This window comes from Medicago sativa, chromosome 2 (assembly GCF_051527215.1).
Source record: "Medicago sativa cultivar Bolivia chromosome 2, Bolivia_mono, whole genome shotgun sequence".
NCBI lineage: Eukaryota > Viridiplantae > Streptophyta > Magnoliopsida > Fabales > Fabaceae > Medicago > Medicago sativa.
The window spans coordinates 15495322-15518689 of record NC_140750.1 but is presented as its reverse complement, the minus strand read 5'-3'; the positions used below and the strand labels follow the sequence as shown (position 1 = coordinate 15518689).

General features: G+C 30.3%; 1 pseudogene across 1 annotated transcript; it reads right to left on the bottom strand.

Moving 5' to 3' along the window:
- Window positions 1-6440: 6440 nt before the first annotated feature.
- LOC146944920 (vesicle-associated membrane protein 721-like) lies at window positions 6441-11158 on the bottom strand (annotated as a pseudogene). Its single transcript, XR_015026179.1, has 5 exons — window positions 10851-11158; window positions 9618-9759; window positions 9400-9520; window positions 7822-7884; window positions 6441-6876 (listed from the first exon to the last, which is right to left on the bottom strand). The product of XR_015026179.1 is annotated as a vesicle-associated membrane protein 721-like (transcript).
- Window positions 11159-23368: the final 12210 nt, after the last annotated feature.

The following is a 23368-nucleotide window of genomic DNA, read 5'->3' as shown; positions in this document are numbered from 1 at the left end:
AGGTTTCATAAATAAAGAAAGTTGGAGGTAATTATCATTCATATCATATGCTTTTGAGGTCCACTTTCTTCCTACCACATTTTTTTAAGGGATTCCTACTACATATATAAGTGAGTGAAAAGGTTGTATATTTAAGTTTAAGTTGCCTTGCCTAAGTTATTAATCATATAATATAATAAGGGTAGGATGCAAAATAGATTTTTATCATGAAAAATTGAGAAAGAAACATATTAGTGGCAGTAACGATCATTTTATAATATATTCTTTTTTAAGTAACTAATTTCAACTTTACTCTCGATGTTACGAAATCAAACCCTATTACTAAATCGATACTTTGGACAAAATGTGATTTGTTAATATGGAAATGTAAATATTTTAACCAAAATTTTTTAACCATGTGATCTCAACTAAAATTATTTTTCTTTTTCTTTATGAAAGATAGTTAGTTATCTATCAACTTTTTCAACTCTATGATAATTTTCAATATCAACATGCAAGGTGGAACAAATCTAGTAAAGTGTATCTAGTAAATTCTTTTATACTAGTAAATTCTTTTATCTTATTATTGTGAGGCCAAATAATTAGCAGGCTCTTATGGTGTCATATACTTGTCCTCTAGCAGGAAAAATAAAATTATCCGGTTTCCTTAATTGCTTTTATATTAAGCCTCTTAAGATGATGTTGGGTAGCATACTTATTAAAAGAAAAGGACAGTTTTTCATGACAAATCACGTTCAAATCAAACCAAAGAATTAATGACTAGAAAAGGACATATTTGATCATTTTAATCCGTTTAATTTATGGCAATTAGATTTTGGACCCCACCCTTCAAAGCAACTTTAGTCCCTAAATACAGGACGTGTACTTTTTACCCAACAACCTTTTTTAAATTTTGGCTTGTTTGTGACTTTGTGTACCCCCTAATGTTCATCTAATATGCAACGAACACATCACAAAATGGACATGTCATTGTCATGAAAACAATGAAAAGATAAAACGGTTTAATTGAAGGACATGTATGATATGCAATTGTGTCATTTTCATTAACTGCAACCATTTATTTAAATATATGAATTGGACTATTTCATGTGATTGACCCTTATCATATCACAAGTGTATGTATTTTATTTTATTGTTGTTCTCATCTATAAACATAGTGAATCTAAATCACAAGCAAGGAATCATGTTAATGCATTTCGATATAGAAAACATTGTTAGGTGAAATTTTGAATGGAAGGACAGTGACAATTATTAAACATCAATAGTACCCTGATCCAATGACCCTTAAAAAATGCCGCCTCGTGAATTGATTCTTTGTTTATTTTCCTTGCTCATACTCCCTCCGTCCCGGTTTAATTGACCTACTTTGGTTTTTCACACAGATTAAGAAAAATGTATAAATAAAGGGAAAAGTGAAATATATTGTATTGGGAATGATAAAAGTAGTATTATTTAGTGTTATATTGTATTGGGAATGATGAAAGTTGTATTGAAAATTGAAATGAGTCAGTTATTTTGGGACACTTTTTTTTAGAAAATAGGTCAGTTATTCCGGGACGGAGGGAGTATCATATAAGTATCTTTTTTTTCTTTTTGGTGAAAACATGTCATATGACATGAGTATACCTCCTCTCAAAACAAAAAAAAATGTCTTGAGTATATTTTAGTCAATTATTTTGTGCTAACGTATACTCCCACCGTTTCTTTTTATAAGCAAATTTTACTTTTTAGATTCATTCAATTAATGATGTATGTGGTTCATAATATGGACCACATACATCATTAATTGAATGAATCTAAAAAGTAAAATTTGCTTATAAAAAGAAACGGAGGGAGTATTAAATGTCAACTATTTTTAGGTTTTCTTTCTTCACCTGACTCAACCCGTGAAGCAGCCTACGTGTACAAAAAAAATTAACTTTCTCAAAGGCATTAAAAATTTCCATCCATGACATGAAAAAGAATATATAAAGTATAAACTAATATATACGTAGCCTTAATTACTCAAGGGTTCATTGTTCTCATATTTTTCTTCTGAAAAAGCACTCAAGTCTCCTTGTTAACTTGTTTAAAATAACTTACTTACTAGCAATTTTTCACTATCCAAAAAAAAATATTAAAAAAGGAAATACTAAAAAAAAGTTAATTAGCGAGAAAAATTTAGAGAGAAAAAACGTGAAATCTTTTCTCTGATTTTGTTGATATTGTGACCAATGATAAGAGATGAATTTGATTTCATTCGTCAAAAATTTTATTTTATTTTTCTCCAGACTATGAGTTTTTGGGTTATATTGATGGTAAGTTATTGAAATTGTAGTTTAAAATGAAAGTAAACCATTAGAGTATGTCTTTATTTTAGAGAATTTGGTATTTCGTCGAATTTGACATTAAATTTTGACGACGGTTTAGATTATTAACACTGTTTAAATACACCCTTCGGTTACTATTTTAAGCAAAAATCTACTTTTTAAGTTTATTCAATAAATGATGTATATGGTCCATTAACACTGTTTAGATTATTAACACTAGGTTTAGATTATTAACACTGTTTGTACATGATTAGTTACGTTCGGTAGATGGTTAATGAATATGTCGAAGTGTCACAACTTATTCATTAACTACTTTACGCAGTTAACACGTTTTTTAATGACATTTTCTACAATTTTTAGGTGTATATTTGAAAACCTGGAAAATCATCCATAAACACAATTTGAAAGGAGATGGAATTGAAGCCATCATGGGTACAAGCCGGAAGATGGAGAAAAAAGTTGTTAATCTAACATTAATTATTTAAAGGAAAAAACAACACAATTTGAACCTGGACCTTAAATTCTTAACCCTAAGCTACCCAACCCCCAAAAATAATGCTTATTTGAACACCTAAAAATTATAGTTAGTTGTGTTATGTAGATGATTAGTGATCACGAGTTCACGTTATTTTCATCAAATTTGTGGTTGAAATTTGATGTGAAAGATTTGTTTTGGAAAATAACACAACTGTTTTTATATGCAAGTATATTAATTAAATGTCATTTCTCACAAGTCACAATGACAAATTTAAGGACGTCTTGTTGCCTTTGTTTTTTTCTTCTTCTGATGTGTTGTTGGACACAAACAAATGGAGGACCATAATTGCATGTAGAAGAATTGTCCTTGATTGAAGGGGGTATCATGCGTCATTGAATCACAAATACTATTTGGCTAACCTATACTTTTGACTTCTAGGGGGTGGATCATTAAATGGAGAGATATTAAATTGAATTGCATGGGTTCGTTTTTTTCTTCCATTTTCAACAGTTGAAATTTCAAGTAGAACGTAGCTTTTGGTGCTATGTAACAACCACTTTTCCTTATTAAAACACTTTGAATGAATTGGGATAATGAATTTCAACGTAAGAGGCCATGTAAGTTTTGTTGGATTATAGCGAAAGAAAAGTTTTCCGCTTACCATGCATGACTTTGAAAGTTTGGTTAGTTGACCCTTGCAAATGCAACACGTCTAATGTTGGTAATAAATGTGTTATGTATTTTACAAACCTTTTCATCAAATAATGCTGTTTTGTCACACATTTTTTTTCTTGTTTTTCTGGAACCTTTTGGAAATCCGATGGATGATACTACTATTTGATTCAGAATTTAAGTTTGATTTTTCTTTCTATTTTTTAGAAGAAAAAAATAACTTCTAGTTGTGTTGATATTTGACTTGTTTTTAGTTAGAACCGTTTTTAATAAGAAAATTAACCAACGTTCTTTCTTTCTTTTTTTTCTTGAAATGGTTAATATTAGTATTCTTTGTGTTATTTTGAATGGTATATATGGGATAAAATCGGTCAAATGAGATTGGAACCATCCTTTCTAGTTGTCATGTAAACTTAAAAGAGGATACCAACATGAAGTGGCACAACTGATAAATGTTTGAATATTTTTAACCATATATTAATACATATATTGGGAGAGGTCAAATTTTTAAATAAATTTTGGTCACCTCAAGGGAATAAGTTCTAAAGTTGCTTGCGAGGATACAATGGTTAAAAAAAAAAAAAGGACGGGGTATCTTCGAAAATTATAGGGTTGATTATTCACTTGCTATGTTATTCATTTATCCACGAAACAATATTTGAAATCTTTTTGCATAGATATTTGAGTTGAATTGCAATTGATGAAGTTTTTACTTACAAGGTAAATTAAGAAAAAAAGGGTCATTCGAAGTGGAAAATTGATTTTTACACATTTGAACTTTCTTAAAAACACATGGAAAATACGTTTTTCTCTCGACGCTAGTTAACTAATATAAGCAAAAAACTACATTTTAGGTTCATTCATTTAATGATGTATGTGGTCTATAATAAAGACCATGTGCATCATTAAATGAATGAAGTGACCGGAGGGTGTACCGTTCAGTCTTTCTGGTGGTAGTTAACTACTGTTCGGTTATACTCCCTCCGTCCCTATATCTAAGCACCCTTTTATTAGAGGAAAAAGGTGATTACATATAGAAACGGAGGGAGTATTATCCATCGGTTGTTCGCCACTGTTGCAACCTAAACATATTTTAGAAAGCAACATCAGTTAACCATTTGCACATGATCTCTACCAACTACAAAAACGAAGAGGTTGTAATGACCTAGATTTTGTTGGTCTGTCATAATATAGAAATATGTCAGTTGACAGACCAGTAGGATCTAACTCAAAAACACGATCTTCGAAAAAACACATGTGAGAAAAGCAATTTTCTTCCAAGTGATTACTTGAGGCCCAACAAGTTCTTTCTTTTTGGGTAAGTAAAAGGGGCTAAAAGCCCAGCTTACGAAAAGATTAAAAAAACGAAAAAATTAGGAATATTGCTCTTCTCCCTGCACTTTTTGCTCGCGCCGAGTTGATTGGACAATTATACCCCTGCGTGAGTTAAGTCACGCCGCATGAGTTAACTCACGCAGGTGTTACACCCCGCGTGAGTTAACTCACGCTAGTTACAAAGTTGCAAAGTTGCAAAGTTCTGTTTCCAACACCGCGTGAGTTAAACTGTAGTGGCTTTTGTCCATCACCTTCTTTAACTTCCATTGTAGTTAACAAATATGCTATGAGAAGTGACATTAAAAGCTATGATGTTTCTGGTATGGGGTGCAGTGCTAGTGCTATTTGTATTGATTTAGCTCAGAATCTTCTCAAAGTTCATAAAAACTCTAATGTTATTGTTTTAAGCACAGAGATTTTGTCCCACGGTTGGTATCCAAGTAAGGAAAAATCAATGTTGCTTACTAACTGTCTCTTTAGAATGGGAAGTGCAGCAATTCTTCTTTCAAACAAAAAAGAAGCAAGAAAAAATGCAAAATATTTGTTACTTAGGACACTTAGAACACAAAGAGCTTTTGATGATAAAGCTTATTTTTCCTGTATAAGGGAAGAAGATTCAGATGGAAAACTTGGGGTGACACTCAAGAGGGATGTACTTCAAGTAGCTAGTAAAACACTTCGTTCAAATATTTCAATTATTGGTTCTGAAATATTGCCAATTTCTGAGAAACAGAACTTTGCAACTTTGCAACTTTGTAACTAGCGTCAGTTAACTCACGCGGGGTGTAACACCTGCATGAGTTAACTCATGCGACGTGACTTAAGTCACGCATGTGTAAAACAAACGAAATTTTAAGTCATGTTAATTTTACACTTGCGTTAATTAACTAGCACAGGGGTATTTTGGTCAATTTGGCTGGATGGGAGCGAAATTTGTTGGGATAAGAGCTGAATTCAAAAACTAGGGGACATAGACATCAGATTTTCAGTTAACATCGTCCCTTCTAACACAACAGGTAGTTAAGTTAAAGCGACTAATCAGTACATAAATTAGCTCTTCCGAGCACAGAAGTGACCCTCCAGTCTTGGTTTTACCAACTTTTGATGCGCAAAAACAAGTTGAGGGAATTGGTAAAGATGCAAATGCTTCAAAGAGTGAATAAAATTGGCATTTACTGATTCTTTTTTTTTTTTTTTTGTTATATGGCATTTACTGATTCAACAATGAGTTATTCTAGCACACCGAAAACTTTTTTACATAAATTACCGATCCCATTAGATCAAAATGGCTTCAATACCCTTACTTTGTAGTTGCTCCACACTTCTTTGGAGTAGTGGGGAGCCAAGTGACTAGTAAACTAATTATTACTGTGTTCGCAAGGAAGTATTAGGCGTTCTTGATTGAATGAGTTCACAAGTGAGTAATAAGTAATAAAGTAATAACCAATCATCTAACACTCCCAATAATCAATGTGTTCTCGTCCAGAAATTATGAATGTTATGTCAAATTCGAACAAATCCTAATTATGGATGTTGGGATGCTCACACTCACAGTCTGATTCAGAAAAATTGGGAATCTAACCGCAAGCAATGTTCAATATCTAATCAAGTCTAGAACACTTATGTAGTGTACAAAAAGCCACGGCTCAAATCAACATTCAAAATTTAACATTGAAAAATGGTAGATTTGGAAACATAAAAGAATATGATCACAAAGCAAACAATTTACAAAATTGATGACAATGTCAATATGAATAATCTGAATGGAAACCAAACTTCAAACAGACAACCCAATTTGTATTCAAAAGCGCCTAAAAGTAGAACAAAGTGACAACTTCTCCGGACTTGTAATCTATATTACATACAAACACATGCCATGCATTGACATCTTACCTTGGATAATCACAAGGTTGGAAAAACAATAAAGGCCACAGAGAATGGTGCTTATTATCCCCGAGTCACAGAAAGGACTATTATGAGGATCAGTGCTATCAAAATTCCCAACACAATCAGCTTTACCTTCATGTTTTGCAGCCACATTTTTCGACGGATTGAGGTTCCAGAACTCCTGAAGTCTTGTGCCTGAAAGAGAAAATACAAAATCATATGCTATCACTCCATAATCAAAGCTATACAGGAAACAGAAAAGTGAGCATGTGAATTCGAAAGAATTATTATTTTGCTGTCAAGTGGAGAGAGAAGGGAATGGGAATGGAAGATCTTACAAGACTCGGCATGCCATGAAACTCTAATAATGCATACCATGTAGACTGTAAAGAAGATTCTATAACTCTAAAGCAAATTCAACATATTATCATATATGTATGGGACAGAGAATGCCATGTGTTAAATTATCCGCATGACACCGGTACATAACATACAGCCTTTATCATCACTCCAAAAAAGGAAACGAAGGGGGTTGGGGATTTAAGGAGGAACCTCTTCCCCAAGAAAGAAAAAGGTGTTCCTTGAGTTAGAGAACACTGCCACCAGATTGAAGAAAACGTTGAAGAACATGCTTAATAGTTACCTTGCCGCTGCCCCTGAACATGAGTTTCAGGACTTCTGCAGACAGGCTTGAAAATTGTAAAAGAGAGACTTATCATAGTGGTAGCAAGAAAGGGAAAGAGAAAAATGGAGAATATAGATTACAAAATTATATTAAATCCCATCAATTTAATTTTTATAAAATAAAATAAAAAACAGGTATTTTGTCAATATACTCGAGTAAAAACAACTGAAAATTGCACACACAAACACATATATTCTTTAAAAACAAGTGGGAGAAGTGGATGTCTGTAGTGGGTCTGACTGTCTGAGAGATAATGAAGTTGTCTAAAATAAACCAGAAGAATATCATTTCTATAGTAGCAACCCACAACTTAGCATCCACTTCAAAATAACAAAGACGCCAAAAGAGAAATCTTCTTTCTATATGCAAATATTTTCATGAACTTCAATCCGTCAATACAGGCTACGGCAACATACTATAGAGAACAGGAAGATGCACATAAACTACATACTAACCTGGTGATGAAGGTTATCAGTCTTGTCCACCAGAAGCTCTATCTTTTCTCCTCTGTCTAGAACCTACATTAAATTATAAACACGAGATTAATTGGCCGTTAGTTATTATAGTCACAAGTTTGCGACTCAAACCACGCGATTTGAGAAGATTTAGCAAGCCATTGATTTGAATCAAGCGATAAACTAGAGCTGACTTTCGATCATGCATTCCGGGGGTTCATTTCATTCATTGAACTAAAAAAAATCTAAGGCTGATTAGTGAGGTCTTAAAAACTTAAATATTATGATGAGAACAATATTAGTGCTGAACAAATTAATCAATATTATGATGTGAACAATATTAGTTCTGAACAAATTAATCAATATTATGATGTGTCACCAATACATATCACATACATCACATTACCCTTCTCTCTCCCAAGGTGTTGAATGGGTGTACAAAAATCATTTTCCAAATAAATCATCCAAGAACCGGACAGGGTCGTGCCCAATGGACTCTTCAACTGATTGATTACATTATATGATTTAAAATTCTTGTGGGTAAATAAATAATATGAACAATTATATATACTTTGTGAACAATAAATAAAACTTGAAATGAAAACATATCGACACATAAACCATAGGGCTCAGTATCACATCATGAACCAAAGGAAACTTTACATGAAAGTGTGTTAGTAATAATATGGTAAATATTTATATCACAGATAAAAACCATATATGGAAATGTATTGATATCTAAATCTAAATTATAAGAATTGACTACAGGACACTGGTGATTTGTAACATATGAACTAAAAATATTCAACCGTCAAATCATGTCATTAATATGATGATCATGTCATGCATGTGAAATTTCAAATAAATCAAGCACTCTTGATTTTGTAATCTTATTGCTGATAGTTATTTACCTTTTAAAAAAGTATGGTATGGATTGAAATAAAGTTGTGCAACAACGGATCAACCAATTATAAAATTTTAAAAATCATGGTCTACTTAGTATGAAGTTTGAATTCAATAGATGGATTTGTTGAATTCATGTTCAACAGAAAATCATTAAACAGGACAATAGAGAAGACCCACTCTTAGAGTAAGTGGATCCCAACCTAGACATTATTGCTGGAAAAATCCTTCATGTATTTCATGAGTTGTCTTGTTTCATCATATTTTATAATCTTACCTTTTAAAAAAAACTACCATTGTGCCACGCCTACATAAAACATTTGAATTTCATTTGCTTTTTTTTTTCATGGATTTAAACTTAACAAATGTTTGATTATTTTTATTTTTTTTCACAAAACTTGGGAGTTTGAATCAACTAATTTAAGTATAACAATTTAATTAAAGATTCTCAATATAAGTTTAGGTTCATTATAAACCTTTTACAAATCGCATATGTAACTATATACATGTGTTTACAAAATGTAATGAAAAATAATATCTACATGTAGTGATGCAATGATTAACACTTGGAATTTGTAAGCTGAACTTCTGCATATATCAATATCAATACTTCATTGGCACAAACACATGAACATGATAAAACATTGACCAGAATGATTTGAAGTTTATCTCTACCTTTTCAATATTCTCCATCATGACACCTTTAACTTCAGAGACTTGAGCTTTCACCTTTGCAAGCTTGCTTACCTCGTCAGGATGATCAACACAGTACTGCATATGTTCCTTCAACTTTGGCCTGTGCAGAGAGGTTAACACATGAGCCAAAATAACAATATAAAATATAAATAGACTACCAGATTAAACTCCAAAAGTTTAGAGCAGAAAGTTAGTACCCAAACTCCTTGTTAAGGCTATTGGGAGGAGCTGTAGAAGCCTTTTCACCACCATATTTTGACACAAAATCATCCTTGACACGCTCTAGAAAGGCCATAGGAACCTGTCTTCCAGTTGATTCATCTGCAACAACACAATAAGCTGCAAATCCAAAAAATCAGACATTTCTTCCATGTGATGCCAGTGAACAAAAGCAGCAGCATCAACAAAAGCAATATCAGTTGATGAAATTATAATTTAAAAAGCAACCTCTAAAAACATAAATGCCGGAAGATTACCTACGCACGCTGTTTGCCCATATTGTTTCACTTGTTTACTATAAGTTTTTTTATATGTTGGAATCAAATACACAACCCTCTCTTTTCCCAATCTCAAAGCAAAAAAAGAAAGAGTTCAATAACTATGAGTCTATGACCATGGTTGTTAAAATCCCGATATGAATCTTAAAACCCCGCAATTTGGCGATTATGCTTGCCCTCAGCCATTAAGAGTAAAAGTATACAAAGAATCCTATTTTGGTGGAATCGAGTGGAATCACCCATATTAATCATTAAATCGTATAATCCATGATCTTTGTTGGAACGTTTCTGCAATTAGACTTATAAATGAAGTTAAATTTGAAAGATTTATGCATATAATATATAAGTTTCATTATGAATTTTGTATAATAGTATGATTAGTGTTTCGATCCCACGATTTACAATTTTACTTCCCCTTCCCATTTTGCATAAAATCATCATTTTAACTACCTTGAGCATAACTATCAAAAAATTCCTCCCGCAAACGAATAAAAAACCCAAAATAGATGATCTATATCCTATAACCTAGCACCAAGTAGATCATCGCATTGCTCAATTAAAATGAATATTTGACCTGGTCAGATTTTCAGCTTACAGAATCAATTCAAATTTCATACATTTCACCTAAACAACTAGGATTAAATATATTTTTAATCCCAAAAATTTTACAACCGTTAAAATTTAGTCCATACATAAATTTCATTCAATTTAAGTCACTATTTTCATAAACTTCCACCAATCCAAGCAAATATATTAAAAATATGCAATAAGCATACAGTGATTAAGTGATCTAGGGTTTGCATACCAACAATTACGAAAAACTAGGGTTTAACAGTTTATGCAAAAACACCACAAGTGATATAATCAATTGAACATAGTAAGGAACAAGATGAGTCAACAAAAGTGTTAGATCGAAGGGAAAAAGTTACGTACTGTAACCATTATCGATATGGTAGTTGAAGGTGTGATTATCACAGTTATATGTGAACTTGTTATTGGTAGAAGGAAGTTTCTGAAGACACTGAAAAGCGATGGTGTTGAAGTTACCACTGAATTCGGTGAATTCAGCGAGGATAACTGTTCCTCTTGATACGAAAGCGTAGATCAGTTGCTTCTGATTCTGGTTGTTCGCCATTGAAGTAGAGATCTGAGAATGGTTTTGATTTTGGTTGTTGATGGTTGTTTCTCTCTCTAAAGATTTTGTAGAGAGAGAGAGAGAGAAAGGAAAAGAAGAAGAAGTTACAGAGAAATGGATGAGAGAGAAGGGTTTTGTTGATTTGAAATTTGAAAGAGAGGTTTTCTTTTTCTTTTCACTTTCACGCTCTGCTGTAATACAAAATGCAAAAAATTTAATTAAGCGATAAACAACGGTGTTTAAAAAATTATTTTTATTAGTCACATATTAGTAAAAAAGAGATTAAAATCAAACACAACCTATTTACTAGAAAAGGAGGTTAAAATACTATACGGCTCTGTTTGGTAAGCCCGCCAAATGAGCTTATAGCTTATAGCTTATAAGCTCGTTTGACAAAATAAGCTCTGTTTGGTAACATTTTTTTACAACGAGCTTATAGCTTATTTCACGAATTTCCACGAGCTTATAAGCTATTTTTCAGAAGCTATTCCAAGTAGCGTTTGAGCTTATAGCTTATAGCTTATTATCATTTATTCCATTTTTACCCTTATTATTTTAACTAAAATCCATATTTACCCTTTATAATTTATTATACTTGAAAACTAATAATATAACGTTATTGTGCGACGTATTTTTTATACTACAAAGTATGCATGCTTTTATTTAGCACTCTTTCAATGTATTACAATGCAAATGACACCATTTCGTTTCATGTAATGACACATGCAATTTTTTATATTTCCCAACTAATAAAAAAAAGTTTAATTTTCCTGGGTATATACTGACTACCAATTTTTTTTTTTTTTGTTATTCTTTTAACACTTTTTTCTTCTAATCTTATCGATGATTATTTTTAACTTTGTTTATAGGATAAAGTTTTATACTTTAATCATTCATAAAGTATAAAAATTGAATGAAATAAACTTAAAATAATTTCTTAATGAAAAATATATGTTGATTATATTAATAAATTTAAATGACTAAACATCTTAAATATTATTGGTATAGATTGTATTATAAACTCTTAAAAACATTATTATGAATAAAACATGTCCTTTTATGTCAATTTACAACTATCAGCTAGTTGAACCGCTAATTTTACCAAACACTTTAATTAGCTTATCAGCTATAAGCTATCAGCTAAAAGCTATCAGCTAGCTTATCAGCTAAAAGCTATCAGCTAGCTTATAAGCTATCCGCTATTTTTACCAAACAGAGCCGTGTTCTATAGTTTAAAGGCTTTTGATAATTAGTAAAAAATCCATAATTCTTTTTTATTGTTTTTAAAATAAATTAATGAGCAACGTCAAAAAAAAAAAAAAATTAATGAGGTAGCTTCTAAATGTGGTCAAACGCAGAAAATGAAAATGGTTGATGGGAGATCTATCCATTTGACCCGTTGTTGAAAGTTTGGAGTGTTTTTGAATTTTAATATGATTGATCAAATCGTACCATTATAAATCACTTAATATTTTATTTAAATCTAGAGTAATAACACTCTATTTTGAATATTATCTTCAACGTTCATTTTTTAATTGGTTTAATTTATGATGGATCTCAATTTTTGAAAATGGATTTTACTTATAATGGTGGGTGATACATTGATTTTAGGCTTAATTACTATTTTGGTCCCTTAAGTTATTTGTTGGTTACATTTTGATCTCATAAGTTATTAACGTTACAATTTGGTCTGTTAAGTTATTTGTTAGTTACATTTTGGTCTCATAAGTTATTAACGTTACAATTTGGTCCCTTAACTTAATTTTTGGTTTCGTTTTGGTCCCTTAACTTATTTTTTGGTTTCGTTTTTGTACCTTAACTCTAATAACATAAAGGACTAGAGTGGTTGACGGAGGAAGAGTTAAGGTACCAAAATGAAACCAAAAAATAAGTTAAGGGACCAAATTGTAACGTTAATAACTTATGGGACCAAGATGTAACCAACAAATAACTTAAGGGACCAAATTGTAACGTTAATAACTTATGAGACCAAAATGTAACCAACAAATAACTTAAGGGACCAAATCATTAATTAAGCCTTGATTTTATCTAATAAAAAATAAGTATTTAAAAAAAATGTTAAAACAGAGAGTATCTCTAACATTCCTCTAAAACGAACGTGTGTTTCTTTTATGAAACTTAATTAAATAATCAAAAGAGATGTTCCTTCAAAAAATGATATCAAAGTGTGGGTGGCTTCTCATTAATCTCTCTTATGCAGTGAATTATAAGCATCTTCATTTTTTTTCTTCATATAGATACGGTTTAGAAAAAGTGGTTAGTGAAATTATGTTTCAATTTATATGTTGATCTTCAAGAAATATTTTTTGTAAATTAACTAGTAACTTTAACTTTCAAATTTTAAAATAAATTAACCGTGGTAATAATAGGCATGTTTGAAGAAAAAATTCACATGGTAAATTGCATAAACGTTTACATTTAAGGATTAAAAAATTAAATGAGACTTATAATTAAGAACATAAGAAATATGTAAAAGCAACCATCACATAAAAATATATAGGGTTAAATATGTTTTTGGTCCCTATAAATATGTCAACTTTTCGTTTTAGTTCCTCTAAAAAATTTCTTCAACTTTTAGTCCCTCAAATTAATATCTTCCAACTTCACTTTTGGTCCCTACTTTAAAGTAAACTCATATGTAAAATTCATATTTTTGAATAAAATTTTGCAGAAAAATTCATAATATTATAAGAATCTCTCCCAAAAAAATTTATAATTTTTTAACAAAACATGAATTTAATATGAATTTTTTATATTTTTTTACGGTTAAAAATTCATATTTAATTTGTGTTTGTTTAAAAAAAACTAGTTTAGAGACCCGGCGTTGCCCGGGTTAGATATTAAATAGTAAGTTTTATAAGTTTGTGTGCACGAATACACATGTAAGTATATTAGATTGAATTTATTTAAATTTACAATTATAATAATATCTTAAAAATATATATAAATGATGAGATGAATGTCCAATGCAAAAATAAAAAGTGTAACAAAATCAATAATGAATTAGTCCAAGTGGTAAGAGTGTTGGGTCCCTTTAAACTTGTGGTCATGGGTTTGTTTCGTGGCCGTATGAGAGAAAAAAATCGATTGAAAGGGAATAAAATTGGTGTTTGGCAAACCTGAAAAAGGAAAAATGTTAGATGAAAAGAAGGTTTGGGGTTTCTGCTTGTGCTCAAAATATGTAAATATGTGATTAACAAAAATTTATTTATTTATAATTAACATTCACATTAGAATATGCTGCTAAAAGATAACATAATAACAAATCGAACCTTTTTTTTTATCAAAAATAAAAACTAATCGAACCCTTTTTTTCCTCAAACATAAAAACTAATTGAACGATACAGTGCTAAAAGATTAGTAATAACTAATTGAAGTTTCTTTTCCTAAAAACAAATAAACAAATTGAAGTCTTTTAATCATAAAATAAGATCATACATGTAAACTTTGTTGAAAGTATTATGTGTAGTTTGTTGAGATATTTCTGCTACATAAAATATTAGAAATTAAAAAAAATTTAAAGAAAATAAAAATTTAAAGAAAATATTGAGTGGATAAGATCAAAATGTTGTTGAGATTATGTTAAATAAAATATTGGTTTTTTAAAAATAGAAAAAATAATAAAAATATTGAGAATGAATGTGGAAGTGACACGTGACATAAAAAAAACCTTACTTTATATATATACTATTGACTATTGATTGATTGATTGATTGATGTGTAGTTTGTTGAGATATTTCTCCTACATAAAATATTAGAAATTCAATAAAAATTTAAAGAAAATACTGAGTGCATAAGATCAAAAATTTGTTGAGATATTTATGTTAAATAAAATATTGATTTTTAATAATAGAAAAAATAATAAAAATATTGAGAATGAATATACTATTGATTGATGTGTAGTTTGTTGAGATATTTCTGCTACATAATTTTTTTTTTGAAGAATTCTGCTACATAAAATATTAGAAATTCAATAAAAATAAATATAAATACTGAGTGCATAAGATCAAAAGTTTGTTGAGATATTTATGTTAAATAAAATATTGGTTTTTTTTGACAAAAAATGAATTATTGGTTTTTAAAAATAGAAAAAATAATAAAAATATTGAGAATGAATGTGGAAGTGACACGTGGCATAACAAACCTTCCTTTATATATATACTATTGATTTAGAAATAAGGACCTGAAATAATAGTATAGGTGTTATCATAAAATGATAGTATATGTGATTAGTAATATTAAAACGCTACTGGTGAAATAATAATATTTTAGGACCTGAAATATTATTATTAAAATCAAAACGCTACTGATTAATAATATTGAAACGAAAAGGACCTGAAAAAATAGTATATGTGATAATAGTATAGCTGATTAATAATATTAAAACGCTACTGTTGAATCGAAAAGAGAAAAAAATATTATAGGTGTTAGTTCAAGGACGTGAAACAGAAATAGTATAGGTGTTAGTTCAAGCACCTGAAACTCGTAGGTGTTTGTAATGGATGCCAACAATAATAGTTCAAGGACCTGCAAAAAAAAAAAAATCAGTAAACTCACTCGTAGGTGTTAGTTCCCTCTTATATTATATATAAAAATAAAAATCTAAGCATAAGTAAAAGTAAAAGAAACAATAGTATAGGTGTTTGTCAAACCTAAAGAAAGAAAAAACTTAGGTCAAAAGAAGGTTTGAGTTTCAGTTTCTGCTCAAAATATGTGATTACGTGATTAAAAAATTCTCCTTTATTTATAGTTAAAAAAAAAACAAACCGAAGCCTTTTTTTCCTCAATGAAAAAAACTAATTGAATAATATGGTGCTAAAAGAGATAATAACTAATTGAAACTTCTTTTCCTAAAAAAAAAAGAAATATTTAATGGATAGTATTGAAACTATTATATATAGTTTGTTGAGACATTTTGGCTACATAAAATATTAGGAATTAAATATAAAATTAAATAAAAATATTTCACGTCCTGAAATATTATTATTAAAATCAAAACGCTACTGATTAATAATATTAAAACGAAAAGGACCTGAAAAAATAGTATAGGTGATAATAGTATAGGTGATTAATAATATTAAAACGCTACTGTTGAAACGAAAAGGAAAAAAAATAGTATAGGTGTTAGTTCAAGGACTTGAAACAGAAACAATAGTATAGGTGTTAGTTCAAGGACCTGAAACTTGTAGGTGTTTGTAATGGATGCAAGCAACAATAGTTCAAGGAGCTGAAAGAAAAAAAAAACAATCGGTAAACTCACTCGTTGGTGTTAGTTCCCTCTCATATTATATATAAAAATAAAAATCTAAGCATAAGTAAAAGAAACAATAGTATAGGTGTTTGTCAAACCTGAAGAAAGAAAAAGCTTAGACCAAAAGAAGGTTTGAGTTTCAGTTTCTCCTCAAATATATGTTTACGTGATTAAAAAATTCTCCTTTATTTATAGTTAAAAAAAAAAAACAAATCGAAGCCTTTTTTTTTCCTCAATGAAAAAAACTAATAGAAACTTCTTTTCCTAAAAACAAGAAAGAAAAAAATAAAGGAAGATTTAATGGATAGTATTGAAAGTATTATATACAGTTTGTTGAAATATTTTGGCTACACAAAACATTAGGAATTAAATATAAAATTAAATAAAATATTTAGTGGATAAGATCAAAAGTTTGCTGAGATTTTTATGTCAAATAAGATGTCAAATAAAATATAGAAAAAAATATAAAAATATTGAGAATAAACGTGGAAGCGACACGTGGCATAAAAAACCTTACTTTATATATATACTATTGATATATTTTTTTTTTAGAATTTCTTTTACAGTATTCTACACATTTCTGAATAATTTCATTAAAAAAATACAAAAATTTACTTTAAAATAGGGACCAAAAGTAGTGATTGGAAATTTTATGGGGACTAAAAATTGAAGGAAAATTTTAGAGGGACTGAAACGAAAAGTTGGTATATATGTAGAGACAAAAAAAACATATATATATATATATATATATATATATATATATATATATATATATATATATATACACACACACACACACACTGGGGCCACTAACAAAGCACTTTTGCTTCTAAGAGCATCCACAATGGAGACATCCATTTTTGGGTACTTAAATGGGTCTCACACGTACACATCACTCTTTTATCATTTTTTAATAGTAGTACCTAATAAGCACTCAATCCCTCCAACCCAGATCTCACACAAAGTTCTTAAATGAGACCCATTAATCAACTATCAATAACTTTATATCACTACATTTCAATTTTTTAATATTAAAAGCGTGCGGGTCCCGTTTAAAGTTGGGGTCTTAAATAAGACCCCGGGTCTTAAGAGACCCCCAAAAAAAAATTCCCCAATGGGGGTACCTATTAGGTACGGTGTCTTAATTGGTAAAGACACCACCATTGGGGATGGTCTAAATGTGGTCAAACTAACAAAACACTCTCTTTTTGTTAACCATGATGCTTTTCTTTTTTGCTTTTCCTTTTTCCGGGTTGTAAATATTGTACAGATTTTTATGTCTTTCCTGATCACACATTGTGCTAGGATCGACATGTTGTGTTGATAATATATTTCATTTTAGCCTCTTAAAAAAAACACTTTTGTTGTTTATATTTTAAACAGGAGTTAAGTTTGCTAGCGTTTCGTAATTTTATATACACTTGAGATTTATTTCATTTTAAAGGTCTTTTGGTCATTTCAAAATGTAAACAATTTTTTGGGTGTAACTAAAAATTGTCCCCGTCTTATTTTAGACAAGGAGAGTGCTTAATATCACGAATCCCATTTCACGAATGACATAGCACCATCGTTATGTTGCTAAAAAACAAAATCCACCGTCACCGTCATGTTGTTTAATACCGTCTTTTATTCCTTTATTCATTTTGTGACTCTCTGCAAACGATCAGTTTGGTTTCTCTAATATTATTTCTCGCCTTCTACGTCCAGAAGATCATCACCACTTCAACTCACCGTCGATGGTTTATTGGAAGCTGCCATGACCTGCATAACATGCTTGTTTTCTAGCTGGACCAATATGAACTGCTAATGCTTATGGAGTTGAATCTAATTGGGTCAATCTGCTACTGCTAATGTCATGGTATAGCATGCTTGCAATGAAGTGAGCTATATGTATGTTGTTCATAATGTTTTTGGTATTACGGTTTTAGCAACATGACAGTGGCGGTGGGTTTTGTTTTTTAGGACACATGTGGTCCCTTGTTTTCATCATACTTGCCGCTAAATGGTGAATTATCATTGAGAAATTCTGATTCGTGATGCTCTCGTGAGTTTTTCTCTCGTGAGATATAGCATCACTCTTTAGACAAACACACCTCATTTTTAAGGGGATACAAACATATCTTATACACATGGTGAGTGTTTTGTCTCACTCTAAAATGTCTTGAAAGTGCTTTTCAAGTATCAAAAAACTATTCTACATCCATAAAATTATTTTTGGCATTTTTTTTAAAGAACACAATTCCGCTAAATAGAACAGTTCTATTTGTAACCATTGATTTTTGAATTGATTCTAACACATAATTTATAATTCAGCTCGCTTTTATATGATTGTATCTAAACACAAATCATTTTTTCTAAAACTCATGTTTAGTCAGTATCAATTTTACATAATCAATTTATTTAAAATACTCACCATTTACGTGTATGTCATTTTCAATCGCTATGTATCTGAGAGTTTCTTTTGTATTTATTTATGTCTTATTAACGAATGTTTTCGATGCACTTTTTAAAGATTCATATTAAGAAATTATTCTTAAAAAAATCAAACACCGGGCATTTCACTTATTTATTTATTTATTTATTTATCCATACAAATATTCTTTTGGGTGACCCGTTTCGTTTAGGAATTGAGAATCATCTACCGCAATTTACTCTGGTAACTATCTTTTCTTTCTCATCTACCTTTCTCTTCGTTTTCGGACTAAGAACATACATACCGTCTGCTATTAGCTGTGTCCTCACATTTCCCAATAACATTATGTCAGAGTTTTCTTTCTCTTTGTTTACGAACTAAGAGCATACATGTTGCTTGCTATTAGTTGTGTCCTCACATTTCCCAGTAATATTATGTCAGAGTTTCACTTGGCACCGTAGTCTAACTTGGCAACGATGGTTTTATGTTTTCCTTGATAAAATATATATATATATATATATATATATATATATATATATATATATATAAAGTATAAATGTAAGAGATATTGTGATGTTTGATGGGACCCATGGTACAAATATTTAAAAAACATAGTTGAGTGGTTTAAATAATTGAAAAGTGTGAAGCAATAAAATATAGGGTAGTGTTAACTTGTGCCCTTAGGGCACATGTTAAGAAATCCCAAAAAAGAAATATTTCCTTAAATTTTGTGCATTCAACTCTTTAAAACATTAAAGATTAAATTTAATGCACGTATTCCAATACAGTATTTCTACATTTGGCTTCTAAACTTGTGTCTTAAGGGCACAAGTTAACATTGATTGTGATCTATTTATATCACCCATATGGGTAGCATGTATGTGGATGCTCTAAGAAGCTTGTTCATGCTTAAATGATAAAATCTAACTTCAAAACTTTATCAACTTGCATCTTTACAATTATCATATCATATAAAACCTTAGAATGCATGTCGGTAATGTAATTCATTTACTACTTATGTATTCACCCATTTTCGCACTTTAGGTCATTGCTGAAATTTTTTCAGATCTATATTTGAATGTGTGTATTTGAAATTTTTAAAAACCGAAATAAAATTACGATATATACTCATATAACAATTCAACCACACTTCATTCTTCTTTAAAAAAAACACACTTCATTCTTTTTTAAAAATATTTTACAGCTTTTTTATTTAGTCGTTTAGACCAGCCATAAGAAAAACAAAACCTCTCCATTGCTTTAGTCTTTTAGACCGGCTATAAGACATCTCTGGTTTATGTGTTTACAAATCACTTGTCGTGTATGAGTAATTTGTTGGATTTTACTAATTTCCTACTAGGAATCAAACTCGTGTTATTCTTGACGTTTAGAGTGTGTACACTCCAATCACTTCCTTGTTGGTACAATCAAACTTTTTTTGATTGGTTGAGTTGGCTATACGGATCAAAAGACAATATTATGTAGCAGAATCACTTACTTTGTTCAAGATTTAATTTTATTTTGGATAGCCAATACTACCCTATTGGTAAGAAACCCTCCGCCCCTACTAGTGGTGGTGTGGTGTCCATAACATATGATGGAATATAATTTAAACTAGGCGTGGTAATGAACCGAATCAACTCGATTAAAGTTCGTAATTCAATTCGACAATTGATTCGTCGAACTTGGTTCATGAACCAAATGAGCCGACTCGTTTTTAAGTTCGTCAATTAATTGAGCCAAACTTGAACTATATGTAGCTCGACTCGTTTGGTTCACGAGATGACTCGATTATATATATATATATATATATATATATATATATATATATATATATATAACACTTTAAAAATATTTTTAAATTTATATATAATTGATTTTACACAATTAGATACTTGATTATATATATGATATTTTAAAAACTAAGACAAACACTTAGCAATAATAGGATAAAAATGAGCTACATTAAAATTGACAGATAATGTCATGCACAATGTTGTCGTAGTTTTTGAGGATTTCAAAACTAAAATAGTCATGCATCGGAAAATGCATGAAAAAATGGAGGATATGATTATCTATAATAAGACAAACATATGCCACAAGAAGGCAAAATTGGTTGGTGGTTGCATATCAGTGTTAATTACTATGTGTAATAATAGTCTCGTCTAGTCCATTAAAAATTGGTACAAATTCCAATATATTTATGAGTCAAAAATTTAAATTCTTTGATTTTAAAGTTATGTGCTTTGAACAAACGAATTGAACCTAATGAGCCGAACCAAACTGTTCGTGAACTTTAAACGAGCCGAACTTGAGCTGAAAAAAAAGTTCGTATCAAACTCGAACCGAGGTTCGAACCGAACCAATTCTTAACGAGGCGAGTTGAGCTCAGACAAATTCGATTCGACTCGACTCATTTCCAGCCCTAATTTAAACCAATAAAGGTTGGGGTGATGTACCTGGCTTACACCACTTATGAAGGTTATGTGCTGTAAGTACACCATAACATTGATTTTTTTAAGGGAAAAATTAGAGATATTTTTCCTAACTTCTATCCGCCATATCTACCAAAAACGAGGGGGAGAGAAAAACTTTCATTTCATTTTAGAGAAATGCTAGCGTCACACCCACTAACACTATCTTTTAACACACCCAATAACAATTGGCCATGTGTCCCACTTTTTTAACTCAATTACCTGTTTACCGGTTTTACAGGTTGAGAAACAACACCAAGTCAATTTTTTTTTTGGTCTCATGCTCCTCTAAAAAAAAAAATTCGTACAAAGAAAAAAAAACGTGTTGGACTCTCCTTCAGCTTCAAATCTACTTCTGATTTGTCTCATGACTCCAATTCTGATAAGTTTTTATTGAGACCTTTATTGTCTTTCTCGCGAGGTTGGATATGTTCCATCTCACGCTCTTTTAGCGGTGTCGATTTGTATCATTTGGATGCTTGTTTTCGCTGGGTTCCATTTTTGTCAGATCTAAATTGTTTTTCAATAACGATTCAATTTATTCTTGTATAATGAAGCAGATTCTCGTTTATGTTGTTGTAATTAGAAATCAGTATAAAACATTATTTTGGCTACTGTTTTAGATTTCAATGGAAATTCTCTTTTGTGTTTTACCTTCTCAATCGTATATTTTTGGGGGAAAACAATTTAGATCTGGAAGATTTTCTGCAAAGGGTTGCAAGTATTTATCAATTTGGGTAAAAAAAAACTTCCTTAAACAAGGTTGAATTTGCCAGAACGTTAAATCTAGAGACAGTAATGGTGAAAGGTTGAGTTGGGTAGTGAAGATGAACATTTCAAATCGAAGCAACAAAACAATAGGTTTTCTGCAAAGTTTCAAATCGAAACAACAAAACAATAATAAAATAAAATAAATGATAGTCTTCTAAAGTGAATCCGGTTACAGGTAACTAAATTAAAAAAAGTGGACAGCATGGCAGGTTATTATTGGAGGGTGTTAAAGAGAGTGTTAGTGGATGTGACCCTAGCATTTCTCTTTCATTTTATGATAAAAAATTCATTTATACCTCCTCACAACTCAACAGAATATTTCCTCTCCATTAAAATCTTTAAGAGATTCCTCCGATTTTAGACAATCATTATTTTTAAATGATTTTAGACAAACATATAATCTTTTTTTTTTCTTCTATCAAAGACAAATATATAATCTAGATAAAATATAAAATAAAAAAGGAATACAAAATAAGTTATATTTTTAAAAAATAGATGAAATGACAAATAATCATTAAAACTTACATACACAAGTTAAGCGCTTGAGATTAAAACTCTAGTCACAACGTCCGATTTAGAAATTTCAGAATTTTACCGGTTGAGGTAAGAGTTATGCACACAAAACGCGGTTATTAATCCTTATTTATTAATTTTGTTAGGTCAGCAGCAATTTAACCTAATATTTTCCCGCTCATTTGCTGCATTAGGTTAGCAGTAATTTAACCTAACAAATTCCATCTAAAAAAATGCATCGCACCAATTTCATTTCTATCCTCTTGCCTTTTTTTTGACAACACTTATTTAATACTAAAAAAATGCATCGCACCAATTTCATGCCTTTTTTATTCTTATTTATTAATTTTGTTAGGTCTGCAACAATTTAACCTAATATTTTTCCGCTCATTTGCTGTATTAGGTTAGCAGTAATTTAACCTAACAAATTCTATCTAAAAAATGCATCGCACCAATTTCATTCCTATCCTCTTGCCCTTTTTATTTTGACAATATTTTGTACACTTATTTAATACTAAAAAAATGCATCGCACCAATTTTATGCCCACCAATTTCATGCCTTTTTTATCCTTATTTATTAATTTTATTAGGTTTGCAACAGCTTAACCTAATAATTTCCCTCTTTTTTTGGTGGTGGCCGAGGTTTGAACCCCAGACCTTGCATATTACAATGCGTTGTCCCTACTGTAACGCCCTCCTTTTTATTTAATTATTTTTATTAAGTTAGAGTCTATTTATGTGATTTATTTAAATATGTGAGGTGTTAGTATTTTATTAAGTGGCATTATTCTATTATTTATAAGAATATGAGAATTATTAGAGTAAGTAGATTTGGAGGTAGTTTTGAAATTAGACGTCTTTTTATGATTTCGT